Source organism: Oncorhynchus kisutch, linkage group LG11, assembly GCF_002021735.2.
Source record: "Oncorhynchus kisutch isolate 150728-3 linkage group LG11, Okis_V2, whole genome shotgun sequence".
In the NCBI taxonomy this organism is placed as follows: domain Eukaryota; kingdom Metazoa; phylum Chordata; class Actinopteri; order Salmoniformes; family Salmonidae; genus Oncorhynchus; species Oncorhynchus kisutch.
This window is the reverse complement of record NC_034184.2, coordinates 74,636,643-74,648,778: the sequence shown is the minus strand read 5'-3', so window position 1 is coordinate 74,648,778 and position 12,136 is coordinate 74,636,643. Positions and strand designations below refer to the sequence as shown.

General features: G+C 43.7%; 1 protein-coding gene across 1 annotated transcript in view; it reads right to left on the bottom strand.

The window, feature by feature from the left end:
• LOC109899261 (brother of CDO) overlaps positions 1 to 8,669 on the bottom strand; it is a 55,342-nt gene extending 46,673 nt beyond the window's left edge. The window contains exon 1 of the mRNA XM_020494319.2: positions 8,487 to 8,669. The gene's annotated coding sequence lies outside the window, so the exon portion shown is untranslated. The remainder of the gene's footprint in view (positions 1 to 8,486) is intronic.
• Between the last annotated feature and the right edge of the window lie 3,467 nt (positions 8,670 to 12,136).

Below are 12,136 nucleotides of genomic sequence, written 5' to 3'. Positions count from 1 at the left end.
TCATATCAGTTGTTACTCAGTCATATCAGTCATAACACAGTCACAATTCAGTCATAACACAGTCATAACACAGTCATTACTCAGTCATATCAGTCGTTACTCAGTCATATCAGTCATAACACAGTCATAACACAGTCATATCAGTCATAACACAGTCAGTACACAGTCATAACACAGTCATATAAGTCATAACACAGTCATTACACAGTCATATCACAGTCATTACACAGTCATATCAGTCATATCAGTCATAACACAGTCATATCAGTCATAACACAGTCATTACTAAGTCATTACACAGTCATTACACAGTCATAACACATTGACACAAGATGCCGTTGAAGGATGGCTCCAACCAAAATATGTTGATGGCTCTGTGGGGTTATGTTCACACAAACTGTGTGTGTGTGTGCGTGTGCGTGTGTGTGTGCGTGCGTAAGAGAGAGAGTAAAGGCCAATTTTTCTTGTTTTTCAAGCGAAGGTCTTTTAAGGGCGTATGCGAGCACACTCGTTTGGTTCGGCTAGCCGAATTCGGCTAGGAGCCAGCCAAACTGCAACATGCTGACGCCTTAAGAGACAGAGACAAAGATAGAAAGAGACAGACAGAAACCGAGAGAGGGTGAGAGAGGTTTCAGTCAGAGTGTTGCTGTGCTATCTGGTGCTCCTGTGTGAATGGTCTTTGAGAGGATGCCTGCGTGGCTCTTGGCTCGTTTAACGCTAGCTAATCTTTGTACAAATATCTACTTAGCACACACAGAACTGTTTGTCTACACACACTCTGCTTACTTACCAGTGTCTGGAGTTTATCAATGATCTAACAACACTATGTCAGTCTCTCACACACAAACAGCAGAGTGTGTGTCAACACACCTAGAGGTCACTGACGCTAAAGGTCACACGTGCCTTTATTCAAACATAAGTGTGACTTCTACCTACGTAAAACTAGTCTTCTGATTCAGGGTGGAAAGCTGATGATGGATACTATGCAGTCAGCAGTACGAAACAACAGTATGTAGGAACGGGCATGTTCCACTTCAATCAACCAGTCCATTTAGAGTTTGTGATAAAACTGTCCTCATTTGGAATGCAGCTCGTGTATTCCATCCCGTTAGGATACAAGCTCCCGTTAGGCCTACAAGCTCCCGTTAGGATACAAGCTCCCGTTAGGCCTACAAGCTCCCATTAGGGTACAAGCTCCCGTTAGGGTACAAGCTCCCGTTAGGGTACAAGCTCCCGTTAGGATACAATCTCCCATTAGGCCTACAAGCTCCCGATAGGATACAATCTCCCGTTAGGGTACAAGCTCCCGTTAGGATACAAGCTCCCGTTAGGATACATGCTCCTGTTAGGCCTACAAGCTCCCGTTAGGATACAAGCTCCCGTTAGGATACAAGCTCCTGTTAGGCCTACAAGCTCCCGTTAGGATACAAGCTCCCGTTAGGATACAAGCTCCCGTTAGGATACATGCTCCTGTTAGGCCTACAAGCTCCCGTTAGGATACAAGCTCCCGTTAGGATACATGCTCCTGTTAGGCCTACAAGCTCCCGTTAGGATACAAGCTCCCGTTAGGATACAAGCTCCCGTTAGGATACATGCTCCTGTTAGGCCTACAAGCTCCCGTTAGGATACATGCTCCTGTTAGGCCTACAAGCTCCCGTTAGGATACAAGCTCCTGTTAGGATACATGCTCCTGTTAGACCTACAAGCTCCAGCTAGGTCTACAGAAATAAAGGCCTATAAAAACAAAATATTTTTTTGCAAATGTCTAAAAAATAAAAACTGAAATAATTTATTTATGTAAGTATTTCAACCCTTTGCTATGAGACTCGAAATTGAGCTCAAGTGCATCCTGTTTCCATTGATCATCCTTGAGATGTTTCTACAACTTGATTGGAGTCCACCTGTGGTAAATTCAATTGATTGGACATGATTTGGAAAGGCACACATAAGGTCCTACAGTTGACAGTGCATGTCAGAACAAAAACCATGCCATGAGGCTGAAGGAATTGTCCGTAATACACCGAAACATGATTGTGTCGAGGCACAGATCTGGGGAAAGGTACCAAAATATTTCTGCTGCATTGAAGGTCCCCAAGAACACAATGGCCTCCATCATTATTAAATGGAAGAAGCTTTGAACCACCAAGACTCTTCCTAGAGCTGGCCGCCCGGTCAAACTGAGCAATCGGGGGAGAAGGGCCTTGGTCAGGGAGGTGACCAAGAACCTGATGGTCACTCTGACAGAGCTCCAGAGTTCCTCTGCGGAGAACCTTACAGAAGGACATCCATCTCTGCAGCACTCCACCAATCAGGCCTTTATAGTAGAGTGGCCAGACGGAAGCCACTCCTCAGTAAAAGGCCCGCTTGGAGTTTGCCAAAAGGCACCTAAAGGACAGGGACTGGGAGACTAGCCAGGATCAAGGGAAAAATGAACGGAGCAAAGAACAGAGAGGTCTTTAATGAAAACCTGCTCTAGAGCGTCCAGGACCTCAGACTGGAGCGAAGGTTCACCTTCCAACAGGACAACGACCCTAAGCACACAGCCAAGACAACACAGGAGAGGCTTTGAGACAAGTCTGGCCCAGCCAGAGCCCGGACTTGAACCTTATCCAACATCTTTGGAGAGACCTGAAAATAGCTGTGCAGCGACGCTCCCCATCCAACCTGGCAGAGGTTGAGAGGATCTGCAGAGAAGAATGGGAGAAACTCCCCAAATATAGGTGTGCCAAGAAGACTCATGGCTGTAATTGCTGCCAAAAGTGCTTCAACAAAGTACTGAGTAAAGGGTCTGAAAACTTATGTAAATGTGATATTTCAGTTGTTGTTTTTTTATACATTTGCAAAATATTCTAAAAACCTGTTTTTGCTTTGTCATTATGGAGGATTGCGTGTAGATTGATTAGGGATAAAAACAACTTCATCCATTTTAGAATAAGGCTGTAACGTAACAAAATGTGGAAAAAGTCAAGGGGTTTGAATACTTTCTGAATGCACTGTACTGTACTGTATTATCACTGAGACAGGTCTCAAGGACATTTTTTTCAACACCGCTGAAAGGCCAAAAGCACATCGTTTCAGGTACATCTGTGTAATGTGATCAATTGTTAGGTAGGTGGCAGGGATACAGGAGTGTGAGCAAACATCTACAACTTCTATGTGTCTCGAACTATGCAGACTTTTCACTCCTCCGCTTGCATTTTTTATCTCTGTCCTCCCTTTCTCTTCCATGCTTCTCTCTTGCACAGCTATGTTCTCTATTCCCTCCCTCCTTCCTTCCCCTCTCCTCTACCTCCTTTCTCCATCCCTCCCTCTCTCTCCCTCTCTCCCCCTCATCCTGTCTGGAAGAGGCTGTGGAAGGCTATCGAGGTATGCAGGGTCAGGCTTGGGAGGCAGGGCGGCTCGGAGCCCCAGGGGAGGGTACTGGACCCTGGCCACCTGTTGCTCCAGGTGGCCTTCTCTAAGACTGGACACCTAAAACCACCAGGACATGAGAAACCTGACCCTACAACCCCTGCAACACTAAAGCATAATGTGTCAAGTAAACTACACAGCCCCATATGCAAATCTACAGAACAACAGGTTTGATCTGTGAGAAAATGTTCACATGAGCTTCCAGCAACCAAGCCTTTATAGTTGGCTATGTGTATGATCACCACTACACTAAAACACTAGTATAACCACCTAATATGGATAGACTCACAGCCTAAAGTAGCTCTCTTTCACAAGCACAGTCCACAGTGCAGGCTATGAGAAACACACAGCATGCCCTACACTGAGATCTGACTTCACTGGGACATGCAGGCGATCCTGAGAGGGGCGTGTTCAAGACGAGAGTGACAAGCTGCACATTCCAGTGTAAAGAGATAATCCTGATTGGAGAACCATCATGCACACACACACACACACACACACAGAGAGAGTTAGGCCCGCAGATAGTAGCCTGCAGGCTGTTATGACTACATGATCGTACCCGCTGTAGCACAGATGAAAGTACACCCTCAGGAGTTATTTTTCTCCTTTTGCCAATTAACATTAAATCCTAAGAAAACAATAAACCTTTCCACAGTTGTAGCCAGAACTTAGACAGAACTCAAAAAGTCCCACATTGCCAGAACAAGAACTAAAGAACTATCCCCCCAGAGTCACAGCCAGGACAAAAATGATCCATGGACTCAGTGCCAATCTATATTCATGGCATCAGAAGCAAAACAACAGCAACCAGAACCTAGCCAGTGTAAGCAACCATGGACCCATATCCAGAACATAGCCAGTACAAGAGCTATCCTGCCCAGAACCAGAACTATCCAAGAAAATACATCCAGACAGGATGAGATCTATCCATTGAGTCATTGTCAAAACAAGAGCTATCCATAGAAAGAACAAGACATACCTACTGAGAGTGGACCAAAACACCAATGCCAAACACACACCTATTAAGGCAACACAGTACTTCAAGGCCTGATATTATCTTTCCAGAATAGGCCTATGGCCCAATCCTTGTCTTAATAGTTATCGAATGTTGGGCATGAAAATGGAACAGTAAAACGTGTGCGTTCATCGGCATAATCAATGCCAAACATACATGGCCTCTTGGTAAACCAGTTCACTTATTCTGTTCATTCAAGAGATCATTCTTCTTGATCTCTTCAAGTAAAGGTATGCAAAGATCACACATTTCACTGCAGTGGGCTAAATCAGGGTCACACAGAGTGTTTCTTGGTAGTCTTAAACAAATCTACTTTGAAACAAACACCTCACACACATGGTTATGGGCTGAAACCAAATAATACATCTGACATGGTACAGGTGTCGAGTTGAAATGTATTACATTTAGAGTTTGCATCCCAATATTACACTTTATATACATCACAGAAGACTGAAATATAACAAAACTCTGTGACATAGAAACACCTGACTTTCTGTTCATTTAAAAAAAAATCCTGTTTATTAATTATGAAATTATGAAAAAGATGAATAATATTCCACCCATAAGGCCACTAGAAGACAATTTGGTCATTTGACTGCAGGAAAGGGTTTTAATAGCGATGGGGGGAAATCAATACAGTTACATATCAGGATATTTTTATTGACGATGTATCATTTTGACAATATCCAAGTCTTATTTTTACACTAGTAGACTGTACCTGCACCAAAACAAAGTATTTTTCTCTCATAGCTTGTTCTCCATCTTCTATTTAAATAGAGAGACAATTAGTTTTCATCACTTTTATTTCCATGACTGATTAAAGCTTGTTTTCTCGTGACTCTCTTGTCCCTCTGCAGAAGACATGGTGAACAATATGTTTGGGACATCAAATCACAATCAACAACTATAAAATCACAGTATCGAATAGAAATACATATTGAATCATGAGAATCTCAATACATACATTATACAGCACCAGTCAAAGGTTTGGACACACCTACTCAATCTAAGGTTTTACTTTATTTTTACTATTTTCTACATTGTAGAATAATAGTGAAGACATCAAAACTATGAACTAACACATATGGAATAATGTAGTAACCAAAAAAGTGTTAAACAAATCTAAATATATTTTATATTTGAGATTTTTCAAAGTAGCCACTCTTTGCCTGGATGACAGCTTTGCACACGCTTGGCATTCTCTCAACCAGCTTCATGACGTAGTCACCTGGAATGCATTTAAATTAACAGGTGTCCCTTGTTAAAAGTTCATTTGTGAAATGTATTTCCTTCTGAATGAGTTTGTGCCAATCAGTTGTGTTGTGACAAGATAGAGTTGGTATACAGAAGATAGCCCTATTTGTTAAAAGACCAAGTCTATATTATGGCAAAAACAGCTCAAATAAGCAAAGAGAAACGACAGTCTATCATTAATTTAAGACATGAAGGTCAGTCACTCCGGAACATTTCAAGAACTTTGAAAGTTTCTTCAAGTGCAGTTGCAAAAACCATCAAGCACTATGATGAAACTGGTTCTCATGAGGACCGCCACAGGAAAGGAAGACCCAGAGTTACCTCTGCTGCAGAGGATAAGTTCATTAGAGTTACCAACCTCAGAAATTGCAGCTCATATAAATGCTTCACAGAGTTCAAGTAACAGACACATCGACATCAACTGTTCACAGGAGACTGTGTGAATCAGGCTTTCATGGTTGAAGAACACCAATAAGAAGAAGAGACTTGCATGGGCCAAGAAACACAAGCAATGGACGTTAGACCGGTGGAAATCTGTTCTTTGGTCTGATGAGTCCAAATTTGAGATTTTTGGTTCCAACTTCCATGTCTTTGTGAGATGCAGAGTCGGTGAACGGATTATCTCCGCGTGTTTGGTTCCTACCATGAAGCATGGAGGAGGAGGTGTGATGGTGTGGGGGTGCTTTGCTGGTGACATTGTTGGTGATTTATTTAGAATTCAAGGCACACTTAACCAGCATGGCTACCACAGCATTCTGCAACGATACGCCATCCCATCTGGCTTGTGCATAGTGGGACTATCATTTGTTTTTCAATGGGACAACACACCTCCAGGCTGTGTAAGGGCTATTTGACCAAGAAGGAAAGTAATGGAGTGCTGCATCAAATGACCTGACCTCCACAATCACCCGGCCTCAACCCAATTGAGATGGCTTGGGATGAGTTGGACTGCAGAGTGAAGGAAAAGCAGCCAACAAGTGCTCAGCATGTGGGAACTCCCACATCAGTAGGTGTCCAAACTTTTGAGTGGTACTGTATTTACAAAAGTATGTGGAAACCCCTTCAAATTAATAGATTCGGCTTTTTCAGCCACACCTGTTGCTGACAGGCGTATAAAATCGAGCACACCGCCATGCAATCTCCATAGACAAACATTGGCAGTAGAATGGCTTACTGAAGAGCTTAGTGACTTTTAACGTGGCACTATCCCACATTTCCAACAAGTCAGTTCATCAAATTTCTGCCCCGCTAGAGCTGCCCTGGTCAACAGTAAGTGCTGTTATTGGGAAGTGGAAACGTCCAGGAGCAACAATAGTTCAGCCCCAAAGTGGTAGGCCACACAAGCTCACGGAACAGGAGTGCTGAAGTGTGTAACACGTAACAAATCGTCTGTCCTCGGTTGCAACACTCACTACCGAGTTCCAAACAGCCTCTGGAAGCAATGTCAGGCTGTTATAGCAGCAAAGGTGGGGGGGGGGGGGGGGGGGGGGCAACTCCATAGTAATGCCCATGATCTTGGAATAAGATGTTCGATGAGCAGGTGTCCACATACTTTTGGTCATGTAGTGTATCATATCGGCACCAAAGTATCGTGATAATATGGTATCATGAGATCCCTGGCAATTTGAAGCCCTCGTTTTTAATCCATCTGACATCATGGATTGAGCTGAAACAATCTCTCCAGCTGTCAGGATATCTTGTCGGTTTAACTGAGGTCTATTTTCTATGCGAGGCAGTTGGGCTAATTGTATTCTAAATAGAGCAGTGACTATCTCACCCATTCGCGGATTCGCCAAGAGCTCATTAGCCCATTGGATTAGAAAAAAATATTTTGTCATTGAAATTATTCCTCAGCAAAGGGATGATATGAGACTCATTGAGAGACGCCCTTGACAGCTCACAGCTACAAGACATTCAGGCATTCCACCGCATTGATGGTTCAGAAGAGTTGTCCAGCTGTCCATTTATTGTAATTAGGTTATTCTTGCACAGTGTACGTTTGGTTTAGTGATGAGGGGAGTGGGTTCTTTTTAAAAGCATACAATTAGTGGTGTCAAAGCTGTGCGTCATGAGAAAAAATCCAATCTGTTTCGGTTGACATTGAGGCAGGCTAATAAATAAGATGTAGGCATGAAACCAACGATTTGGGGAGGGAATTTGGCAGCGCTTTGCCATGTCTGTTTTCTGTTATACTCTCCTCTATAGGAACGACTACGGACTGAGGCCTGCAAAAATCGACACACTGTTGGTCTTAAAATGACAAAGTTTTTACCAAAAAATAATATACATTTTAATAATGAGAATAATACAAAATGCATTCAGACACAAAGATCTAACGTTTGAGAAACTAATTTGGCAAAAAAAGACGCAATTCTGAAAGCTGAAGGCAGAAATGGTCAAAAGCTACTACCCCCATCACTCAATGCGTCCCAAAACTATCTTCTACAACCATCATACAATCACATTTTCAAATGAGTACTTTTTATGACCATTTCGTTCCATATTCCCAATATTAAGCGCGCAGTCTTTGCTTCTATTGATTTGCCCTGAACGGTAGTTGAATCAAATAGAACGTGGAAACAAAACAATTGTTACACACAAAGTTAGCGAGGTATCCGCATCCCGATTACAACATGAAAAACACTGAACATACAAGGTTTATGTTATCACACATCCGTGTCTAAAATATGCTTCCCTGAGTGAATCCGTTATTACATAAATGAAAGCATATTGTTAACTTGTAACGCATGTGTCATTACTTCGCGTAGTACCGCAAGACAGGGATCATTAGTTCAGAAAAACTTACCAAAACGTGCTATAGTTGGTATTTACTCCTCGGACAACAATCTCTCTCTTTCTCAGCTTTTTACTTCAGTAAAATCCGGGAAAAAACACTTGTCCTTTTCCTTTACTGCTTTAGTCATTTACTGCGATGCCACCGACATTTTCTTAGGCTCCCCAAGTTCTCACATTGAATGGCCGTTTTTGGATGACTGAGCTCTCAAACAATTCTCCCCTTTGCGACGCCTTTTCGGGTCCACCCACTTCCCAAGAAGGGGGAGGGATCTGAACAATAGGGGCTCGCTCCCAAATCACAAAGTTTGGTAAAGCCCTCTAGTTTCCCCCAAGAAACACATTCTATTGTCAGGCCCAGTGGTTCTCACCGCAGTGCGTAATGATGAAATGTGTTGTTATAATGAATGTATGTACCTGTGCATAAAATAGTTTAATAGGAACAGTAATAGACAAATAAAAAAGTCCCACAAGTTCTACAAGGTGGGGGGAGAAAACAATGCCCCTCCCCCTCATCCCCTAGACTGGTGTGTTCCTCCAGTTTGTATTGAGCCCGTCCATTGAAGCCCGCATGCCTCTATCTCTCTCTAGCGCAGCTGTCAGGAGATGGAGGCAGTAAGAGGCATCGCAATACTCTCTCTCTCTCATACTACAGTGATCACAGAAAATAACCCATGCACATGCCTCGCAAATTCTACTTCACTTCAATCAGTGCCATTTGAAATGAGGGCGCCAAACTGTCCACTTAATGAATAAAGGACTATCCCGACTAAGATTACAGGGGTTTGACAGGGTCCAGTTGGTGGGGGGTTGTCCGGGAGCTGAATGGAGGAGATCCCACCATGCACCTGAGCGGTTATTGCAACACAGTGGGGTGTTATTTGCATACAAAGCCTTGCCGGTTTGTGACACCTGTTGTTCTTGTTCAAGGTGAAAGTGTATGAAGTGTGTGTGGTGCTTGGGGTAGCTGGGTTGTTGTGTGTGTGTGTGTTATTGCCAGTGTGCAGTTGGTCCTGTCTGTTCTTTATGCACCCCCTCCTGCTAGTTCATATCCACATGTTATTGGTATGCATGGGACTGATGATATTATTGACATGTTGGTGAAATAATCACATTCATTTGTCAGTTTGACTAAAACTAAACAATGTCCATAATCAGACATGCTCACTCACAAAGTAAGGATACTCTCTCCCTGTCCTGTGTACACAGACACAGACACACACACACACACACACACACACACACACACACACACACACACACACACACACACACACACACACACACACACACACACACACACACACACACACACACACACACACACACACATCTTTTGGAGAGTCATCATCAGTATTTGAGGGTGTTTTCCCAAAGCTTTGGTGTGGGTGTGATTTGCCAGTGCTTGGCCAGTGTTCTGGTGTTGCTGTTGCTTACTGCTTGGGGGGCTGTTTCTATGTGGTTGTCAAACTCTGGACTGCTCTGGACCCTCCAGTGACCACTAGGAGCAGAGCGAGAGGGTCCCAAACTCTCAACCAACCCCTCCATACCAACTCTTCCCCCTCTCCCTCTCCTCTCTGTGCTGGTCTGGCTGAATTAGGCCTGGACAAAAGGCTTTGTAGCCCGGCCATGAAAGGCCCATTAACCATACTGCAGCCCCCAGAGGCCTTGCCCACAGCAGACCACCTCCCAGAATGCCTCTCTCTCAGCAGGCTGCTGTCCCAGCATGCAACGCTCCCCTTCAGCTAGGCTGTCCTGTCACCACTCCTAGCTTCAGCCCCCCCCCCCCCAACCACCAAACCCCATTATAGACCCAGACAAAGATTGTCATGTAGATTGTTATGAATTAAGTTATTAGAGTGAAAAAGAGGGAGTGAGAAGTTGGGGAAAATAGTGGGAAAGTGGACTTTTTTTACTGTGTGAATGTTAGCAGTGTTTAGGCTGTGTATCTATCTGTTTGTACTGTGTATACATATAGACTACTTACAGCCTATTGTATGTAGCTAGTAGGTACTCATTGAGTATGAATGAAAATGGGTAGCTAACTACAGCACTACAACGTCTCAGTTATATCAATGTTGATCATTGATCATATCAAATAAGCAATATAAATAAATCAAGTACAGAATAAAAATGGGTTTGCGTGACCAGTGAATGCATGTCATTTCCTGTGTCTGCAGGTGTGTGTGGGGTACTGTACGCATCAATGTTGAGTGTGATGTTCTCCTAAACCCCCCCAAAGTCTCATCAGTCTTCACTGAGCACACTATTATTCATGTGGGCGCCATGACAACGACCCCCTCACGTGGTGTCTCCTACTGACCTTAGCAGCTGTGTCACATCCTCACTGTGACAAAACACTGAACAAATCACACACACACACACACACACACACACACACACACACACACACACACAGACACACAGACACACACACACACACACACACACACACACACACACACACACACACACACACACACACACACACACACACACACACACACACACACACACACACCTGCTAATGTACGCTTGCACACTATGACACAAGTGCACTGAAGTACCCTCTTAAAATGTTAGAACTGAGAACATACAGTCTTACACATTTGGAACCACGTAAAGATAAGAAATGATCTGAAAATAAAGCTGTGCACATCCACCCTGCAGGACTCAAAATACTCACCACTACAGACTAAAAACTTTGCAAGTTGCAAAAAATGTGATTCAAGACGTGAATGCTGATTGATTGACAACAGTGATATATCAGATCTTATACCACGGGTTAGACAAAACATGTATTTTAACTCTTTTAATTATGTTGGTAAACAGTTTATAATAGCAATAAGGCACCTCAGGGGGTTTGTGGTACATGGCCAATATACCACAGCTAAGGGCTGTATGCAGGCACTCCACATTGCGTCAAGAACAGTTCTTAGCCGTGGTATATTGGCCAAATACAGTGCCTTGCAAAAGTATTCATCCCCCTTGGCATTTTTCCTATTTTGTTGCATTACAACCTGTCACGCCCTGTCACGCCCACCCGGACCCTCCCCTGTAGGTTCAGGTTTGCGGCCGGGAGTCCGCACCTTTGGGGGGGGTGGGGGGGGGGGGGGGGGGGGGGGGGGGGGTATTGTCACACCCTGACCTTAAAGAGCCGTTTTATTTCTCTATTTGGTGAGGTCAGGGTGTGATTTGGGTGGGCTTTCTATGTTGTCTATTTCTTTGTTTTGGCCGAGTAGGGATCCCAATCAGAGGCAGCTGTCTATCGTTGTCTCTGATTGGGAATCATACTTAGGCAGCCTTTTTTCCCACCTGTGTTTGTGGGTAGTTATTTTCTGTTTAGTCTCTGTTACCTGACAGAACTGTTCACTTTCGTTTTGTTACTTTGTTCGAGTGTTTTTTGATAATAAAATAAATCATGAACACTTTTCACGCTGCGCTTTGGTCCACTCCTTCCGACGACAGGCGATACACAACCTGTAATTTAACTTTAACTTTGTACATCCCACAGAGCACCATTAAATCCATTATTAAGAAATGGAAAGAATATGGCACCACAACAAACCTGCCAAGAGAGGGCCGCCACCAAAACTCACGGACCAGGCAAGGAGGGCATTAATCAGAGAGGCAACAAATAAACCAAAGATAACCCTGAAGGAG